This window comes from Anolis sagrei, chromosome 2 (assembly GCF_037176765.1).
Source record: "Anolis sagrei isolate rAnoSag1 chromosome 2, rAnoSag1.mat, whole genome shotgun sequence".
Lineage (NCBI taxonomy): Eukaryota > Metazoa > Chordata > Lepidosauria > Squamata > Dactyloidae > Anolis > Anolis sagrei.
The window spans coordinates 33,459,400-33,481,813 of record NC_090022.1 but is presented as its reverse complement, the minus strand read 5'-3'; the positions used below and the strand labels follow the sequence as shown (position 1 = coordinate 33,481,813).

The 22,414-nt window shown below is 37.0% G+C and overlaps 1 protein-coding gene across 4 annotated transcripts in view; it reads right to left on the bottom strand.

Moving 5' to 3' along the window:
* ATXN7 (ataxin 7) overlaps window positions 1-22,414 on the bottom strand; it is a 134,978-nt gene that overhangs the window by 97,600 nt on the left and 14,964 nt on the right. For 2 of the 4 annotated variants that reach the window (XM_060766431.2, XM_060766430.2), the window contains exon 2: window positions 12,904-12,996. The gene's annotated coding sequence lies outside the window, so the exon portion shown is untranslated. Of the gene's footprint in view, window positions 1-114; window positions 182-12,903; window positions 12,997-14,542; window positions 14,645-22,414 lie in introns of those variants that run through there. The other 2 variants (XM_067463448.1, XM_060766432.2) reach the window with 2 other exon arrangements.

Genomic DNA, 22,414 nt, shown 5'->3' with positions numbered 1-22,414 from the left:
TTCCCCTCTCCCCCTGAAATACATCCTCCCCTGTTGAACCCACGCCCTTCTCTCCCTCCCTCCCCCACTTTCTCTCTCTCCAGACCACCTTAAGAAGGAGTGTTACCCTCCCACCTTAAAAGTTTGCACGTCAACCGCGCGGACGACGGAGAGGGAGGAGGAGGAGGCGGCTGCATCTAGGAAGCGAGCAGGAAGCGAAGCCCATCCTCTTCTTCTCCTCCTCCTCCTCCTCTCCAGCGCCCTCTTCCCTTTCACAAATGTCAACCCACCGAATCTTGGCCTTAAAAGGGGCTCATTGAATATTCAAATCGCTCCCTGCCAAGCCGCCAATCGGGGACAAGCGCTTCTCCGCCGCCCCTCCTCCTCCTTTCCCATTTCACGAATGTCACCCACCGAATCTGGCTCATTGAATATTCAAATCGCTCCCTGCCAGTCCTCCAATCGGAAGCCAAGGCAGGCTTGTTGGCAGGATTGCATTCCGAGAGCCGGGGGTGGTTCTTCTCTCTCTCTCTCTCTCTTTTTTTTCTTCCAGCTGTCAAAATCATGAATGAAGAGCGAGAGGGCCAAAATGTCTCCCTCCCTCCTCCCCCTCGGCTCCGCTGGGTGACTTAGGGTTAAAGGGAAGAGACGGCAGCAGGAAAGAGACACGCTCCTTCCCTGGCCGCCCAAGAGGGAAAGGCTTCAAACTTTACGCGGTGACCAGGAAGAAGAACAATTAGGTGGAACTCGGCTTAACCCTTTCCTGGCCTTCCCTCAATTTCCTGGTAATGGCCATTCACGCCTGTATCAAGAAGCAGAAGCAGAGGATTTGTGGAATACGAAACCGAAACTTGGGCTGCACAAATGCATTAAGACACCATTTGAACCGCCCATGGCTCAATGCTATGGAGTCCTCGGAGCTGTAGTTTGTGTGAGGCATCAGCCATCTGACATCTTGCAGAACTACAAGTCCCATGATCCCATAGCATTGAGCCTTGACAGTTCAAGTGGAGTTAAATTGCATCACTTCTAGCAGTTCAAACTGCATTAATTCTACAGTGTAAATCAGTAGTTCTCAACCTAAGGGTCCCTAAATGTTTGGGCCTACAACTCTAGGAAATTCCAGCCAATTTACCAGCTGTTAAAACTTGTGTGCCAGCTGCAACTGTACCTGGAGAAGTCTGACCTGACCATGGTGGTCCGCGCCTTAGTTAACTCAAGATTAGACTACTGTAATGCACTCTACATATTATTATTATTATTATTATTATTATTAAACTTTATTTGTACCCCGCTAGCATCTCCCAAAGGACTCGATGCGGCTTACAAAGGCCAAGGCCTCAACACAACAACAGCAAACAATAACAATACAGTACAAAGCAAATTAAAAACATAAGCCATAACAAAACATTACACCATTACGCAATAAAAACCAGGGCCGGGCCAGTGATGGGTACAGGTTAAAAAGTGCTGGGTGTGACAAGAGGTATGTTGGGATTCTGGGCAAGTGCAATGTGAAGGAGTCTTAAACTCTAATAAAGTGCTTCTGGGACATAGTGCTGAGGGTTATCCTATTCCGGAAAGGCACATCGGAATAGCCAGGTCTTCAAGTTCTTCCTAAAGACTGACAACGTGTGTGCTAGTCTAATGTCTTTGGGGAGGGTGTTCCAAAGTCGGGGGGCAACCACAGAGAAGGCCTTGTCCCTCGTCCCCACCAAATGCGCCTCCGGATGAACGAAGGGAGCACGTGGGTTGGAGATGCGGTCACGCAGGTAGGCAGGTCCCAAACCGTTTAGGGCTTTGTAGGTAAGCACCTGGGAATTGGGTTCGGTAGGTAAACAGCAGCCAATGGATTTTGGGTTGCCCTTGAAGACAGTTCGGAAACTACCGTTGGTGCAAAGGTCGGCAGCCAGATTGTTAACTGGAGCAAGTTACAGGTAGCGGTCAACTCTCCTGTTGAAACACTGGCTGCTGATAAGTTTCCGCTCCCAATTCAAGGTACAGGTTATTACCTATAAAGCTCTAAACGGTTCAGGACCTGCCTATCTTTGTGACCGCCTCCTCCCCTACGAGCCTGCACAATCCTTAAAATCTTCCAGGGATCCTCTTCTCTCGCTCCCACCCCCGTCTCAGGCGCGGCTGGTGGGGACGAGAGAAAGGGCATTCTTGGTGGTGGCCCCTCGTCTCTGGAACTCCCTCCCCAGGGAGATTAGGCTAGCACCCTCCCTACCCACATTCTGTAAGGAATTAAAGATGTGAATGTTTCGTTGTGCATTCGATTGACGACCCCTATGACAAATGATCATATCATGACCTGAATCATGACTTGAATCTGAATTCCTATATTACATTACTATATATATTTTTAAGTTAAGCTGAATTGATCCAGTTTAATTGCTCAGTTTTCATGCTATTTCCTATGGTATTATACGTTTCTATCCACCTTATTGACCACCTTATCCTTTAACCAACATGCACAATGGAGGACCTTCTTGCAGCAATGCCAGAGGCACTCCAAGTGGCCAGCTACTGGTCAAAGGACATTTAATCAACTACCAAGCTTGCAAACTTTGTGCTTTGTTTGTTTGTTTGTTTAAAATGCAATACAACTGTTTGGTCTGTTCCTGACATAATAAATCCTTTAACCAGTTCGCATAGTGGTCTTCCTTCCCCCTCCAAAATTAGTCTGCTGTTGCTTTTGATGCTTGTTTACTATTGTTATGTTGATTTATGCTGTTTTAATTTGTTATTGTTTTGTGTTTAATTGTATTTTGCCTTGGGCTTGGCCCGATGTAAGCCACCCCAAGTCCCTTCGGGGAGATGGAGGCGGGGTAGAAAAATTAAGTTCTTCTTCTTCTGTTAGGATTTCTGGGAGTTGAAGACCAAACATCTGGGGAATACACAAGCTGACAACCACTGGTGCAGATGCACTCTTGGTTGTGGCATTCCTAATATAGAATCTAAAAGGCCTGCTGGGCACTGATATTATCTATCTATCTATCTATCTATCTATTTACTACATTTATATCCTGCCCTTCTCACCCGCCAACAGGGGGACTCGAAGCAGCTCATAGAAGACAGCAATTTAATCCCATACACATACATAAATACAGTAAAAAATAAACATATGCATTAACCCCCCCCCCTAAAAAAAACAGCAATATTAAAACAACAATTAAAAGCATGTTATCTAGAATCAAATCCAAGGCAATTCCATTAGTCATTTAACAATTCCGTATACAGTGTTCCCTCGCTACTTCACAATTCGCTTTACGCAGACTCGCTGTTTCACAGGTTTTTGCCTCCTGGCAACTATGGAGTGTGGAAGGGGATTTCACCCTCCCCTCAGGAGAGAGGCAGCCAATCATTAAAAAAAAGAGGAGATACAAAGCAGTATGTAAATCACGGCCTTATAGCCCCTTCCTTATAGCTAGCAACAAACAAAAAAAAGTTGTGCGGTGCCTTTAAATTTCTCCTTGCTTCTGCCTCACTCTCGGAATACAATATATATATATATTGTCCCTACTTTGCGGATTTTCACTTTACACGGGTAGTCCTGGAATGTAACGCCCACAATAAGGGAGGGAACACTGTACTTATATTGCACTAGCTTGTTAGCCAAAAGCTTGGTCCCATAACCACGTTTTAACTTTCTTTCTGAAGGTCAGGAGGGAGGGGGCTGTTCTAATTTCACTGGGGAGGGCGTTCCATAGCTGAGGAGCCACCACCGAGAAGGCCCTGTCTCTCATTTCTGCCAAATGCATCTGCGAAGAAAGCGGGATTGTGAGCAGGGCCTCCCCAAAAGATCTTAACCTCCATGGTGGATCATAGAGGGAGATACATTCAGACAGGTAAAATGGGCCAGATCCATTTAGGGCTTTATAGGTCAAATCCAGCACTTTGAATTGTTCTCGGTAGCAGACTGGCAGCCAGTGGAGCCGACATAACAGGTGAGTTGCATACTCTCTGTATTGGTGCCGTTCTTGTGCCCAGTAAAAATATCAAACCCATTGGCACTTGGTTTTATATAAAGCCATGTGTGTAAAAGGCTTTAAACTGCTTTACATTATTTTAACCAATTTTAATACATGTTAAATTTACTAAATTGTTTAGGCTTTTAAAATTCATTTTTATTGTTTACACGGTTTTTAATTGGGTCCATTATATTTTATTATAGAATGCCTTTTGATCTTTAGTAAAGGGTGACATATAAATTCTTTAATAAATAAAATTAGGAACAAAACAATGATGCACCTGGCATATACAATTGCTTGTGTGGCCTTTTGGAAGTTAACAGGTGCATTTGTAAATATGGGAACAGTTTGTACACACTCTTAACTCAATATAAAATATAAAAGCTTATAAATCAAAGTTAAGAAATACACACTTCATTACATGTGGGTGAAGCCATTTCCAGGAGCCATGGAGTAATGTATGTCAATCAAAAAACAAAAACAAAAAAAGGACGTGGGATGGAAATGTCCTGACATTTTTATCAAATCAGAGGTCTAGCATGTCTGGAGCACTGAATTTTAAGTTTGGAGCACTGGATCAGAACATCCTACAATGAAATGAGTTTTTAATATTTTTATTTTGTATGTGTTTAAGCAGATTTTTTTGTAATTTTTTGATGTTTTCAGTTGTTATTTTATCTATTAAGTTTATTAGGTTGTGTTATATTGTCGAATGTGTTTCTTTTGATGTAATTGTATGGTTTCTTTCCAGCAACTGAATGTTTGCCTTACATGTGGGAAACCACCCTGAGTCCCTTTGGGAAGACAGAACTGCATACAAAGAAATATTATTATTATTATTATTATTATTATTATTATTATTATCCTTCGTAAGTTTTTTTTCATGTAAGTAGTGACTGCAAATCACTTCTGGTGTGAGAGAATTGGCTGTCTGCATGAACGTTGCCCAGGGGACACCCAGATGTTTTACCACCCTGTCGGAGCTTCTCTCATGTCCTCGCATGAGAAGCTAGAGCTGACAGATGGGAGCTCACCCCACTCCCCAGATTCGAACCACGACCTTTCGGTCAGCAATCCTGTCAGCACAAGGGTTTAACCCACTGAAGGGACTTCCCCTTCATAACTATACAAGTAAAATCTTGGGAAGAAAGTCTGGAAAATGAGGAAGAGGGGGATTCTTTGTTCCTGAAATCTTTTCCTCCCAGAAAAAATGGGGAAAAAATGGATTGTTTAGAAGATAAGGTGCTTCTGTATTCCCTTCACATATTTTCTAACAGCTGCATAAGACTTTTATGTAAGTCAATGTACAGCCATGCTATTCAAAATAGTGGTTCACAGATCGCATAACAAAATTGAAATGGGTTACAAACATCTGACTTACATCTGACTCCTTTTTCCGAAAGGTAGTGAGACAACAGGAAGTGAATGGAAAACTACTCCTAGGAAGGGAAATTCACCCCACTCCTATAAGAGTTATCATCTCCTGAACAGGGGCACAGACAGCAAAACAAACACTCCAAGGGTGTTAACTCTTCCCTATGGCATCCAAAACGTTTTTTTTAAAAAAATGCTTGGAGTTGCACTTTAAAATGTACCTGTTCCGACTTACATACAAATTCAGCTTAAGAACAAGCTAACAGATCTTATTCTTAACTTGGGGACTGCCTGTATTCAGTACTCCCCAAAGTCTAACTTTTAAAGTGGATTTTGGTATATAGATATGCATACAGAGAATCTATAAGGTAAAGATAAGGTATCCACTGACATTAAGTCCAGTCATGACCATGGGGGTTGTTGCTCATCTCCATTTCTAAGCTGAAGAGCCAACGTTGTCAGTATACACCTGCAAGGTCACATGGCCAGCATGACTGATGGAGTGCCATTAATTTCCCACAGAAGCAGTACCTATTGATCTACTCACATTTGAATGTTTTTAAACTGCTAGGTTGGCAGAAGCTGAGGATAACAGCGGGAGCTCACCTACTCCCCGGATTCAAACCACCAAGCTTTCAGTCTGGAAGTTCAGCAGCTCAGCAGTTCAACCACAGCACCATACATCTATAACACCCTACATCTATAAATGCTATGAGAAAAGACTCTGAAAGTATTAGGTAATATATGGTATTTCTAAAGAATGCCTGGAAATATCTTAGGGTCCACCAAACTAATTTAAAAAGACCAAAAATTTCAGATTTTGTTCCTGGTTTGTTTGTTTGTTTGTTTGTTTGTATGTGTGTGTGTGTGTATATATATATATATATATATATATATATATATATATATATATATATATATAGGAGAGCCACATACATTTTATCTGTCCCAGGATGTTATCTGTCAGCTCATGATAAAATCAGAATTTTTATACAGTACTTCTAGTTGATTAATTTTAATCTAGTATAAAAGGCTACAACTCCCATAATTCCATAGCATTAAGCAGTTAAACTGGTGCCAAACTGCATTAATTCTACAGTGGGGATGCACTTAAAGTTATTGTACCACAGAGCTCACCAATAGCTGCTAAACTGGCTTGCTTTTTTAATGTGCAGTATACAATATTGTGCTAACACTGTTTTTGAATTAAAATTTAGCTGCTGCTCCAGTCAACAACTGTATATGGAGGGGAGGGGGGTGCAATAAAATATTTTGGGCTCTCCCTGCTATATTTATATACTTCTATATTTGTGTAATCTCGATGTTTTCTATTTTTAGCTAAGAAAGCTGAGATAGCATGTTTGTCTATGTTCTTCTCATCTCCTGGTGAAGTCATACAATGTTGTCTACAGATATCTTAGCACTACAAACCACTGCTTTGTTTGTTCAGAGATATGCATCCTGCAATCCTTGGTGAAGCTGCAAAAAATTCTAGATGCACCTGCTAGATTGCAGTATAACAATAGGATATCCTAAATATGCTGCTAGTACAACAAAGTTAGCACTTAATTGACACCAGTCATACATTATAAAAGAGTTCCTGAAACTCCAAAAGGGCTGAGGAAAATTTTTAAATGCTAAAAAATAGTTGCTTAGTTGTAGTTCAGTTATAGTGGGGAATACAGAGTTGTATAATTTTGGTAGTTTTATATATCTAAAGCACTAATAATAACAAAACTATAGTGATAAAACTTTATTTATAACCCGCTCTCTCTCCCTGGGGGGACTCAATTTGTGTGTTTTATTTTGTCTCCTTGATGAAAAAAAGTTAACTGACACAATCAAGATGCTAATATGTTACCCCTTTATAGAAAATAGTGTGAGATACATTAATTTGGAAGAAAGACCCACTAATTTCAGAAAGACTCAACTGATTTTAAAAGGGGAACATAATATCCTAATCCTATGCAGGTTGACTCAGAAGTAAGCCCCCAAAATTCAGTGGAGCATGCAACTCAATTCTATCAATATTTACTAAGAAGCAAGCATTAGTAATATATGGGACTTGCTATCAATAAGCATGTACAAGACTGCTGCACTGCAATCAAAAGCAGAATCTTTCCATGTATCTTCTTTTTTTCAACAAGAAGGCACCAACAGATTATTATCTACATTGAGAAAAAAAAACCCTCTGTCCCTGGCAAGACTGGAAAGATATTCATTGCCAATTTTTCTACTGGCAGCTGATAGGCTTGTTGTAATACACACCCCAAACGGTCTAAAAGAGATAGTTGGCAAAATGCTATGCTTGTTTAATAACCATTGACAATTACAGATACTGCTGACATTGTACAGATAATAAAATACAACAGAACTTTAGAGTTTTTTTCTCCCCTGCAAGACCAATTTACCAATATGTGGCAAATTGATAACTTGTTAGGAAAGCAGTTAATTTATTACATGCTTTATGCATGCCAATATAAGGTAAGTTTACTTGATACTGCCTGGAATTTTTGTAAACAGTCAGCGTTAAGTTTAAAATATGTAGTTAAATCAAAAGGATTATTTAGACATTCCAGTTTTAAAAAGGCCATCTGGAGGACCTAAAAAAAGGAAGTTGATAAACTGAATGGAATTACTGTATTTGTAAAACAATAATAATACTTCCTCTGAAGATGACAGTCACAGATGCAGAAGAAACATCAGGAGAAAATGCTGCTAGACCATGGTCATATGGGCTGGTGACCACACAAAACCCAATCCCAGTGATAAGCCTTTGAGAATACAATAATACTTTCCCTTTTACCCAAGTTGAACATGCAAAATCTTTAACTGAAGTATAAAAGATGTAATGGTTATATTGCTCAGAGATCACATTATGCAGGCCAACACTTGATTTAGGAGAATGGGAGATTTTAATTTTCTTTCTAATGCAGTTTGGCAGTGGAATATGCTGCCTGGGAGTTTGGTGGAGTCTCCTTCTCTGGGGGCTTTGAAGCAGAGGCCGGATGGCCAACTGTTAGGAGTACTTTGAGTGTTCCTGCCTTGGCAGAATAGAGTTGGACTGGATGGCCCTTGTGATCTCTTCCAATTCTATGATTCATCACTAAAGTACACAAGATTGCAAACTGTCAATCAAACTAGGAATATAATAACAACAGTCTGTCAAGAAACTGTTTTTGATTAGGGCTAACTAAGGAACTAATATCACATTCCCCTGTGGCTGAGTTGTTTTTTTTTTTTTTTTAACTTTCCATATCTACCATAATGTCTTGGTAAATATTCCTTAACTGCTAAAATCTCTCCCATCCAAGGATCACTTGAGCCTGAGCAGACTCCAGGAAGATTTGTCTGATCTTCTTATCTAAGATGGCTTTTAAAGGGCTATAATTAAGCTTGCACTGGGGAGGAAGGGATTTGTTGGGATACTTGATTTTATTTTATATATATACCTAGATAGAGCATAGCCAATATATACATATATGTATCTGTATATATGTATGCTTACACACAAACATACATATTGGCCATATTCTAATAAGGCCTCTAAAGATGAGGAAAAATCCAGACCATCATCAATCACAACATGCAGGACTCTTTCTGTTATTTTGTTCTCTGAATATATTAACGTTAATATATTAACATTCTAATATCCCAGAAAAAGTTTTGATCAATTTGTAGGATGTGTTCTGCTACGAAATGTGATTATATTGATTTTATAAAGCTGTTTTAATTGTATATTGTGGATATTTATGGCATCAAATTGCTGCCAATTTGTAAGCCGCCTTGAGTCGCCTTCGGCCTTAAGGCAGGATAGAAATATCGTAAATAAATAAATAAATGTGTGTCCGTGTGAATTCTGGTGGTCTTCTTGGTAGCATTTAATGCTATCTGTCATGGTATCTCATTGGTTTCTTTACCTGATATGGGGACATGGCACCATTTCTTCGGTTAGATAAGATTTCATTTAGGGACTATTGCTTGGATTTATGATTACTAGCTTGTGTACCTCAAGACTCTGTACCCAACTATAACTTCTCTTTTTCTGCTATTAGAGTGATAGAATGCATGTGAATGAACAATACAGAAAAGAAAACTTCTGCTAGATAGCAAACAAGGTCTACTGGACAGCAAAATGTGACAGGAATTAGAACCTGTTCTGAATGGGGTTACTCATCTTCATATTTCTGATTTGAATCTTGTCTTAACCACTTTCCAAAAATACTGTAACATGCTCCATGTGAGACTGGCCTTGAAAGGTCTTCAGAAACTACAGTTAATATGACTGGTCTTCAATACATTTTATCATACTTTGAAATATCATAAAAATGACTAGTAATAAATACTTTTAGTAAATAAAGAAGGGGGTTTCTCTTGGCTTTTCTCTGAGGCTGAGAGAGTGTAACTTGCTCAAGGTCACCCAGTGGGTTTCCATGACCAAGCAGCGATTAAACCAAACTTGTAGCCCAACGCTCAAATCACCATGCCACACTGGCTCTCAAGTACGCAAATACCTCCGTGCATTAAAAAAGATAAACAATGCCTGCCAATCTAGATGTATGCTACTGTATCACAAAGCGAGTTCTGTGTTACAACACGTGAAGTATCATCTCATTCTTGGTAAGCAAAGAAGAGATTGCTACTCTGATAGCTCATAGTAGATATTGCAACAGGTGCAATTTTTCTGTTGGCACTGAAGATGAGGGGTCATAAATATCTGTCAACCTCAAAATAATATCTTTGATGTTTATTTAACAGCAAGTATTTCTCAATGGCAGCGCTCACCGATGAATTCTTTTCCCCAAGTGACACTTTGATGATAAGTAATATAAGTTATACTTTCCAATAAAATCTTGTAATCTGAACTAGGTTAGAGTAGCAAAAATTTAGATGATAAGGTGAAGTTCCAATACCATGTTTTTGTCAATTTAATTTGGACTGCCCTTTGTATAAGATTTTAACATACTGCTATCTTCCTAATTACCTGGAATGTTTTACAAATCTAAAACAAGAACCAGAATAACAGGTTTTGTAGGTAGGTACTGGTGAGTCACTGTTTCTAAAGAATCCATTTTGATCTACAAATATTTATTTTATTTACAAAATAAAAATGAGAATGCTCTCCCCGCTCCCACATGTATTTTAATGTTTAAAAATTGAGACTTTGTCAAAACTCTCCTAAATACAAGGGCCAAAAAAATCCTTTTTAAAGTTAAAGATAAAAGTCTGCATTTTCATAATGACTACATGTTATTATGCCCAGTTCAGAACAGTCACATCAGGCACACAATGCCATTTCCTCTTTTTATTAATAACATACTTTTGTGTATGTTGAAAAGATTTTTGTTTGTTTGTGTTTTACAGTAATGCCTGACATTCTGTCTCAATCAGAAAATACATAATGGCGATAGCAGGAGCTGGATTAATGTTAGCTATATTATATTTGAACTAATTATGTTTAAATTTATCACTTAAGCAGCAAGGAAAGGAAAGCTATATTTGCATGTGAAACTGAAGCAGGTCAATAAACACAATGTTACTGAACATATGATTCAAATAATACATATTAGACTTCATGTATGTCAATAAAATTTTAGTTGCCTTCCACCATAGGTAAAATGGAATTCAATACATAAACCAATAACTGTGAGAGAATCTCTGAATCAAGTGTACTGTAGTTTAATGCTTGCTTGTTTTACCAGCAAAAGTTTACACAAACCACCAGTAATTGAGGTTTGATGGGAGAGTATAGTCAGCTCAAAAGAGGGAGAAGCTTTTCATTTATTCCTTCAGGACATGAAAAAAGGGCACAAGGTGTCTAAGAATCTGAACACTGCAGAACCTAAATTGTGCAAATTCTAGCAATGCTCCCTTTTGCATATTTACCATTTTCTACAGATGTTGATCCTTTTTTGAGGAAGATAGTCCTCATATCCCTTAAGTACTCTGCTTACAGACATTTGACAGTTGTTTCATTTATGACCTGATCCTGTAACATGGAAAGTTCTGCAAGTGTGATTCATACACATTAAGAGATGGTGGCAACAGATCAGTGGGAGTGAGCACGCTTTGCATGCATAAAGTTCCAGATTCTCTACTTAAATAGATCAGATGGCATGAGGGACTTCCACCTGAGATTCCATAAACCACTATCCAAAGTGGACAATACTGGATTAGCCAGACTGATAAGTATGCCTTGGGCACAGGTTGATCTCTGTGCTCCAAAAATAATATGGGAAGGGGCTAGAGTATTCTGTTACAGAGAAAAATTCCTCAATATAATTAAGAAAAATAAAATAAGTTCAGATGACCAAAGGGTATGGAATAACACAAATTCCCTCCAAGTAATACCGTGGCTCTTGCATATTACAATAAAAGTCCCTATGAATATGATGCTAACTGTGAGAAGAACTGCAATGAACCAACAACATTAAATTGAAGCACAAGACCTGGTTTCCTAGCAACTGAGATGGACTTTAGAGGGAAATCATCTGTTTTCAATGGAGTGGCATTTCCCCTAGCAGGGGTGTCAGATTCAGGATACAGTTATTTGGAAAAATGCCTTCCCCATACGATCCTGCCAAAGATTTAAGATTAGTGAGGGAGACTCTACTGGAACGCATGGCAAGAGTGTGGTCTCTGGGACTACCAAAAGTGTCAAGAGGTCTTCTCAATGAACAAACTCCAGCTATAGAATTCTTTTCCAGTAGTGATCAAGTTATCCACATACTATTATCATTCAGTTTATCATGTAAAATCTAATTTTGTAATATTTTTGAGTGCAAGTGAATAGTATATTTTATTTGTTCTACTGCTTGTGTTTATTACATTTTATTACATGGGATTTAAAGGAGTTTAAATCTTTGATTTTAAGTATATTTTTATATACTAATCCTGGGCTGTTGTGTCAAAGTTTGGAATACAAAATCGTTATCTGTAGCCTTTGAAACCATAGATTTATGGCAACAGTCTTATTTCTCTCCCCCCCCCCCCCCCCAAATTGTTGGCCAAAATTGTTGGCCAAAACAGATGGAGAGCCAGAAGTTCCTTGCCCTGCAGTAATTCATAATGCTGACTGACTGCTAGGTTTCTTGTAAAGAATGTTAAGAGTAGGTGAATCTTGGTGTGATTTAGCAAGGTACTTCTAACACTCTTAAGTAAGAGTATATACTTGAGAACTCTCTCTCTCTCATGTGTTGGTGGATTGCAGACTTTAGGGTTTTTTAATAGACCACACAATACTGAAGTCAGCATGTGTTTCCTTCCTCTTTAAACAGAAATGAAAAAAGAAAGAATAACCTTCTTCCTTACAACAAGAACAGTAGCAGCATGTCACTGTGATTGATGCTGATATCTCAAGCCAAAAGAAATCAGGGACTTTGCAGTCATAAAAACCCATATCACAAAAATTCATTCAACAAGTAGCACTACTGCTATGCCTTTCAAACAAATTGAGTGTCTGCCTTTTTCACTGTTTCGTTGTCCTTTGTTTTCTCAGTGTGTTCTCCATCTCAAAGTACACAGACATAACAATTGAGGAATATATATATACATATAGGTTAGTAGGTCACAGTACCTTAAAAGTCTGGTAAAATTCAGGGTTGATTTATCAATTGATCATCATCTGTCTGCACCATGGAAGTTTCCTCTTTCTTATGTGTGATTAAATCTGCAATGGGACACATGTTAACAATTACTATCACAGTAATAAGATTTTGTCATCTTATCTTGCAGAAGTAAAAACATGTACTTAACTGAAATGAAGTATTTAAAGTGGATTACAATGGGTAAAAACACAATTAAAATTCACAAAACATGAAAGTTTAAAGCTCATTAAACTATCGCAAGATTAAAACCATAAAACCAGTTTTAAAAATAACAATTTCTGTATCTGAAGAAAAAATATCACCCAGTAAATTTAAAATGATAAGATTTTAAAACTATTTCCAGAGAAATTAATTAAGAGAATCTAGCTTTCACATATAAAACCAGTGCCCTTGTGCAAAAGTAAGGCAAATAGATTTTTATAATTATTTTCTTTCAGGGAAACGGTAATATTGATCTACGAAATAATATTCTCTAACAATGCTCTAATTTATTGTGACAGAATGGCAGCAAACTCCCAGAAGCATGCCACCATATAAACAATACTGGAATATTTAACTTATAATCACAACATTTCAATGTCAACAGCTAACTCTCAGTATCTTTAATGAAACTATCTCAATGTCCTGGTAATGAACAACCTGTAGAACAAACCCTTTCCACAATAAAGAGCTCTTGAAGAATTCACCCTTATATTTGACTTCTCCATTTGATCTTCCTTTTCTCTGTAATTACTGCACACAGGCAACCATGCTTCTTATTTCTGCCCTAACTGTCAATCACATGCTATTGTCTATAGCAGGTTCATCTCCATCTGTAGTAATTTTCTTTGTATCTTCCAGATAATCTCCAAAAGTAGAGAGAATTGTTAATGAGATGATAAGATATAGTAATTCTGCTCTGTAAACATAAACAACTACATGAAATCCTGCTGGAGAAAAATCTACACATTGATATTGGACTGTTACTTCAACAAAAACAAAAACAACAACAACAACAACATGGATCTTTCTTTGTTTACTTATTTTCAAACAATGATTACAGACTCAGACAATTCATATCAATATCCAGTAAAATATATATCAAGTTCTTTTATAATTCATACCAAACTTTGCATTGAAGTAACAAAGGAAAAAGTTTGTAATTGTTACAATAGATACTCTAGCCAACTAGATTTTTTCCTGATCAATAGTGTAATAAATAATTCCAAAATGTTTCATAGAAAATAAATTAGCTGCTGTAAAGACATTCTTCACTCACATTTTTCTCATGATGAAATGCATAAGATTATACATCTCCACAAAAGGCATACATTATGTGGAATGTAAAGCACATCTGCATACATCTGAGAGAATAAAGAACTAATGATTGCAAAGCACATGGATGTAAAAATCATCACAAGCTATTGTTCAACCTACAAGTAGAAGACAGCAGGTCTTTCACATGTAAACATTCATGGATCCCTTAAATAAGATATCTCAAAAGAGTTTCCCTGAGTCTCAGCATTGTAAATTATTGCACGTTGCTCTGTGTAGTTTTAATTACTCAAAGAAAACAAAAGGAAATTATGACTCCATTCTGACTAATTATTTAGGTGCCATACCACTAACCTTAAAAAAGAGATTTATATTCATTTACAGGTACATCGTCAGATCGCTATTCTCAATGTAAACAAAAGGCAGCGGCATGCACCCCGGGCTAAGGATGTCAGCATTTTTCAAACACCTTTCTGACTGTTCCATTTTATGGTGATGCAATTTGACCTACATTTTCAGTGGCCAAAGAGAGAGGAGCTACAAAGGGAGGTGGAGATGGGGGAGTAGGAGAGATTCTTTACTCACTATTCCACTAACTGGGGTTTTAATTGACGCTACAAAGGGTCTAAAATAACAGGAGCATGGGGAGGGGGGAGAAGCCATTTCAAGTGTGACTCTATTATGCTTAGGAGGGAAAACTAGAGTAGGAAGAAGGCAAAGAGTAAACACAGGATTTTTGATCTAGTGACACAATGTAATGTCTTCATTAAGCAAAGTAACGTGTAATCCTAGAATGAATGTTGAAATGTGGATGTCAGAGAGAGGCAGCGTTATTTTCAACCAGCTCTCATCAAAAGACTATTGTGACATATACTAACATTAATATATAGCACAATTCTAGCATTATGTGCAACTCTTTATTATATGAAGATTTTGCTGGAATAAAAAGACAATGTGAAACATTACATGCACACATTCTCCCTTAAATTGGTTTTCCAGCCCCTAACATCTCTGAGAAATCACTTCTACCCAAATCATGATCACCAAATTTAATATTATATTATATTTTATGTTATATTCATTTATAATATAATTTTAGAATCACACATACCATAACTTCTTCAAATGTTATTCAAAGAGTGAGACACAACCCATTTAGTCTGTAATAATCTTAGTTGATGCTTTAGCTTCATCTTTTTGAAATTATTGTAAAAAAAACCCTTGACTCCCTTCTCAGGAGAGAAGCTGAATTTCAATCAATAACAACTAAGACAATTTCATATTCTCCAGAAGTTCCTTGTGCATAAAGGAGTGACAATATTTTCCCATGGAAAACAGACAAACATATTATTTTGGGGGCTGAAGCTCGATACACAATACCTGTCTATACAGATCTATATAGAACCTGTGGCAAACAGCACCTTCTCAAAGAACTCTTAAGAGGAAAAGTACTTCTGCACAAATTAAATATAGGACTGATGGGCATAGAATTGTATAAAAACTTTCTTCTCTTTCCCTTTGCTGTTTTGGCTTTCTTGAAGAAAAAACCTTTTAAACTCTGCACTACATATATCTACCAGATAAGAGAACTTATGGCCATCGGTGTGTGCGACAAGTCTGAGTGTGCTGGTTTCATCACTAGCACAATCCCTGCACACACCCAAACCTGTTTGAAATTATAGTACATTCCAGCCACAAGAAACACTCAAGTATAACCACTCTGGAACTATGTTGTGGATAAAACATTAAAACACCAGACTTTAGATGACATTTCTCGTGCTATCTAATATACAAAAACTAATAGATTATTCATTTGATCAGTTGCAGAGTAATACATAATATCTGAACTCTTCATACTAGAGAACAAGTAGAACTTGCAAGAAAACACAGCCATCCCTCCATATTAACTTTTATTAGGTTTACGGAGTAACACTTGTACATATATTTTCACAGCCCTCAGAATTCAGAGAATAAAATACACTAGCTACATTATTTACAAACAAAAATGTCAATGCCCCCTATGCCATGAACTATTATCCCTAAGCCTATCACGCATAACAAAAGAATAACAGAACAGAATGTACAGATTTAATCTTATTTAAATCAAATGAAAGCTTATAGATAGAGCCATGAGCACATGGAAAGGCCCACCACTAACACCTGCTTTGGTTTTCCCATTACAAAATATCTAGCTGAGTGCACTAAGTAAGGATAGAAATTATACAGTGTAATTTCTCACCTTACTGCATAATACAGTGATATTCTGGAGAATGACAAGAAATTTAAATGATGATATCCTATGCTATAACCATGCCTGCCACATTTATCAAGCAAGCCTGCCAGACTCCACCAAAAAGCATTGTGCCATTCAAAATTTGAACCATTGCTGAAATTTATTTATTTATTTACCATGTTTATATCTCGCTCTTCTCACCCCAAAGAGGACTCAGAATGTCTTACAGATTATGGCAAAAATTCAATGCCGCATTATACAAATCAATAAACAAATATAACATATCATATTATAAAACAGTTAAAATATATAAATACAATAAAACAGATTAAAAACATAGTGCCTAGTCCCGTAATCATTATTCAAGCTGCTACATTCAAGACAGATTCCATATTGCACTTTCCACTACTCCCTGAATGCTTGTGTACAAAGCCAGGTCTTTAGCTTCTTCCTGAAGACCAGGAGGGAGGGTACCAGTCTGATGTCACTGAGGAGGGAGATCCATAGCCGAGGGGTCACCACTGAGAAGGCCCTGCCTCTCGTTTCCACCAGGGCTGGGACCAAGAGCAGGGCCTCCCCAGCAGATCTTAATGCTCTAACTGGCTCATAGTGGGAGATACATTCTGACAGGTAAGTTGGGCCAAAACAGGTCAGCTGGGCCAGAACCGAATTACACGGTTGATTTTTTCTTTCGCTTTCTTGTTATTCATTCTTGTCTCCATCTTTAAAACTTCTTCTCCTCCCTAATTACTCTCATTTTCACAAGGAAGCTTAACCAGTAACATACTAGCCACAGAAAACTGGCAAACTGGCATCTAATTCCTTTTTTAAAAGACTGAGAGAGGAAGCCAAGAAAAATCTTGCACCAGTGTTTCTCAGACTCTGCTCCTTCAGGTGTTTTGGACTTCAGCTCCCAGAAAGCCAGCTGTTAGGAATTGTGGAACCAAAGTGCAAAACATCTAGAGGAGCAGAATTTGAGAAGGACTATCCTGCACTACCTACAAGCAATGGTATGGTATCTCTGAAACACAGCAATTCACAATTAAATGTTATTGTTGTTTCACTGAATTGGGCAGTCTTTTTTTTCTCCACATGTGATAGCCAGATCTGGAGTTCAAGTTACTAGAACTTAGTAGCTACATGCACACACATTATCATAAAGTACTAAGTATATTCTGATAGAATTTACAACAGAGAGTATACTTCTATGTGGCTCTCACATGCTATATTCTTTCAAAACCCACTTTGTTTGGTTTTTCTACTGTGTTTATATTCAACAGAAAGGAAAGATCCTGTTGAGGCTATTACACCCTGAATAAATATTTCAGTCATGACATTTTAAACAGAATAGAAATATTTACTACTGACCCTCTGTGCTGATTTCTTGGTTCTGGGTAACCCAGTGACTGTTTATAATAACTTCAGCAAACATTAAGAGTGAAGAGGTGTAAGAATCAGCAATGTATCTTGTTCTTTAAAAAAGATGTTCTATGAAAACCCAGCAGGAGAACATCACCTCTCTTCACACAACCGATATGACTGAGCAGGAATGTCAATGTGCAAATGATATCCTCTGATTCAGTATTATTTATCAGTGACCATTATCAAATATATGACTATCAAATCATCCCACTGCCGCAACAAACATGTCACAGATCCCAGTTATGCAGCTCCTTTCTCAACTGTGTTTACTCCAAAGGAGAAAGGCTATCATTTTCAAGAGTGACACATGCATAGTCATAACAGAATTAAATGGAATGAAAACAACTACATTTATATTGCCATTTTAATCACCCAGTTAATCAAAGCACATTTTTGAACAGTTATTTCTACTTTCTAGTTTAAAATCAAAATCACATAGATGTTTGGGCACCAGCAGAAGTAGTAGCAGGGAGGGGAAATCACACCTTCTCTCCTTTCTACTGATTGGAAAAAGATAAATCAGCCAAGTTTGGATGGATATATATATATATATATATATATATATATATATATATATATAATATTTCCAAACTTGGCGTATAAGCGTTAAAATGGCAGATATGGTTTAATGCAAGCAAATATGCAGAATTGTGCATTGGGATAAGAAATCTAAGGTTCGCATACCTGAGGTGAAAGTCAGAGGTGCAGAAAAGAATAATTTAAATGATCTTTAAATTCTACAGAGATATTGCTCAAGTTGTATTTTGTCACAATGATTGCTTTAGTGTATTATTTTAGCTTTATTATATTTTTATTAGTAATACATGGATTGTTCTATAATCTGCTCTTGATCTTGTTGCAGTGGAGATAAGATTCTCCATCTTATGCTTCCAATTATTTAACTCTGTCTGATTTCTATATTAGCCATCGGGTGTCGTTCACATATACAATCGTCTCTTTGACTGCCTAAAGAATGTATGTGCACTAAAAAACACAAAATCTGAAAAAAAGGAAAAAGATAAATCAACGAAATACCTCTTGGATGCTGACCTTTCTCTGCATGTACTGGAAATAGCTTGATCATTAATACATATCTGTATCGCCCCTTGAGTTTCTCAAAAAGAAATCAAAATATTGTATGCAGTTTTGATTTGAGAATGCAAGGGGGAAACAAATGAGGACCACTTTCTCCTAGAAAAATGTTTCAACATCAAGTTTAAACCAAGTTGACTACTAATTATTTACTCTGTATGTGAACAAATTTTCTATGATTATTCCTACTACCCAGAATTAACGTTAACTGCCATCAAACAGCCTCTGATTTATTCTGGCCCTATGAATGGGATGCATCCAAGTCACCCTATCCTCACATTTGCTCAAATTTTGCAAACCTAGGGCCGTGACTACCTTGATTGAGTCTATCCAGCTATACTGAGGTCTTCCCTTTTTCCTTATACTTTACCAAACATTACTGTCTTTCCTAATGAGTCTTGCTCATAACAGCAGCAAGGGGAAAAAAGCTGCCACTAGTATACACCTACCATACGGTACCTATATATAATGGCATATTTTATATAATGCTACAAACAGTAAAATCCATGACAGGTAGGCAGAAAGTTCAAGAATTCACATTTTCAAGACACTACTTGACTTTGTAAGCAAATGAATTATTTGCATATCCTTCTTCTTTCAAATAATGATTAACTGTTGTAGTTTCCCTTTCTAGACTCTTAAATTCTAACTGTGGCAGTTCTTATAAAATGTTTTAAGCCTTGCAAGGAATCTTTTCCTTACAATGAACATGTAAAGATATTTGAAAAGCTTGCCAGATCTATTTGTCTCATAGCTGTTAATTAATTATAATTATAATTGCCTTGAAAATTCTACAGACAGGACACAGGTCAGTTCACATTCCTGCTGACTTTTCTGATGATAGTGGATAAGGCAAAGAGAAGAGACACTAATTATTAAGAGAGAGTAAAGAAAACGAGAAGGGCTGAAATACTAGGAAACCTTAAATATATTGCCTTCAAACCATTTAGCTGAAAAGGGGAAAATCACAGATGGATCATATTTGTTAACTATTAACCATAAAGCCTTAAAAACATGTTCTAGCCAAACATTACAAGGACTGAAAGATAGATAAACCAAAATATTATCAAGTGCTATGATTCCAATTAGTGAAAATAAATATAATGCACGGAACATTTAACATGAGCTTGACTTTTCATACCAGTCATTTAATAAATCTGCATCTCATTTTCAGATCTGTACAAAAAAACAAATTAGCTAATGAGTCTACCTGTACTTACTCTGAGTTTCTTCCACTGAAATTAAGAGCTGTTTTTGACATATAAACATTAGAATATTTCCCCCAAAATATTGTTTCTACATTTTTAAATAAAGAGATGACTACTAGGTGGTCCGTCACAAACTGATTTTCCTTAGAAAGAGAAAAATGTAATTTTTCCCACACATCTATTTGGTAATCTTTAGAATTAATCAGTTCACCTTGACTTTATCTCATCAAAGTAAATGTTGAGGTTTGTGATTTGTTTTTCAAAAAGATGTATAAATTGAGCTTTAGGGTATACTCTAAAGATAGCACTCACAATTAAAATTGGGGGGGGGGCATAAGAAAACAGGAATAAAACTGCAAAAATAATATTTAGCAGTTTGTAAGTGAAATAATTTAGCTAAGAAGTATTTTCAGGTTCTTTGGCAGCTTCCTTGGGCTGAGTAACATTGGGAAATGCTGAACTGATAGCTGCCGCAATTAAATAAATTCTGTACTGTACTTGTTCAAACTCTGCAAATTATGGGGTTTCTTCTTTCAGTTTTCCCACACCACCTAAAAATAGAAATTCTACAATGGAAAAAAACACCCCCACACACAAAATATAAAACATTTTTAAATGAATAATTTTATATATTTCAAAATGTAGTTCTTCAGCATCAGTTTTAAATATCAAAGGATAACTGCCAATTATTCTATAATATGTCCATTTTATTTTTGGTGAAATTCTACTTGGCTAAAAGTAACCTGCCTTGATCTTGATGTAATTTACTTCTAAATAATAATGTGTAAGATTGTCCTGTTAATTTCACTAATTTATTCACCAGTTGTGCATCTTGCAAAAGTCCAATGCATAGTTTCTCAGAAGTATTAAGTTCAACAGGACTTATCCAGGGTATGTATAAGACCAAAATTTCAATAATAAAGGAGTAACAGTGCAGAAATATCACTGGAGGGGTGCTTTTAAAAACAGCAGTTTTACAATGGTAAATCAGTAGGCTCAAACAATTTGAGTGGCAAATGTCAAGTTACTGTCATCATTATCATTAGCATTAAAAGATTGGTGGAAGTTTTCAGCCCTAATGTACATTTGTATAATTTAATGCATTTTCATGCTGTCTATCACTCTGGTAAAGGTGCAGAAAATACAGAAGCCTGAAATGGTATTCCGAAAAGACATTCAAAAAGTAAAACTGGTTAATGGAAATAACAAAACTCAACCAAGCCAAGGTCAATAGTATAAACCAAACTATTTTTGTTTGACAGTCTATATCCGGAAGATTACTAGCTTGATTGCATACAGTCAAGATACAAAATTGTTAGCTTAAGAAAAAGTATTTTATGGTTATAGAGAAAAGAAAGCTGTAAACAAAATATTCCATCTACTTAGAATTTTTTCATACTATAATGTGACTTTAAATAAGTGAGTGTCATCCTGGGAAAGGTAGTTTCTCAGGTTGAGATTCAAGCCTATTTATGTATGTATGTATGTATGTATGTATGTATTTATTTATTTATTTATTTATTTAAATTTATTTTGAACATTTGTATGTCGTCCTATCTCGTCCTCCGCGGAGGAACTCAGGATAGCTAACAACTGGCACACCATGGTGCCCACAACCAAAAGCATAAATATACAATTTAAATAAAAACAGTATAAAAACATTCAGTCAAACAGTCGCCGATTTAAGTCATCCTAAAAGCAGTCCGTCAAGTCCATTAAAGCCGTCGCTTTGCCAGCAGGTCAGCCTAATCTGCCTATATTTTCTGAAGCACACAGAGATACTACTGCATGGCCACACCTTGTACTGCTTGAAGACAATTATAAAGAAGTGCTCCATTACTAACACAAAAATGGTTGTTGGGTTTATTTTATTTTTTAAGAAAGTCTTGAAGCACGTATGGCAGTTCTTCATGAAGAACTCCCATACCTGCTGCGGAACCTCCATTTAGGACTTGGATTGGGCAACTGAAAGCCTGCAACCGTACCTCGATTTAATTGTACATAGCAACACATTAAAGAGTCATGTCTTTATAACCTATTAATTTAAGCAAACTTTTAACTCTTGTGGTTGTAAATCCAACCTCAAAAGTAAAACCATACTGTTTACACAATGAAACAACTGTTCTTAAACAAAGTTTGACCAGGCTAGAGACTAATTCAATCTCTCAGCAAATACACTAGAGTAGTGGTTCTCAATCTGTGGGTCCCCAGATGCTTTGGCCTACAACTCCCAGAAATCCCAGCCAGTTTACCAGCTGTTAGGATTTCTGG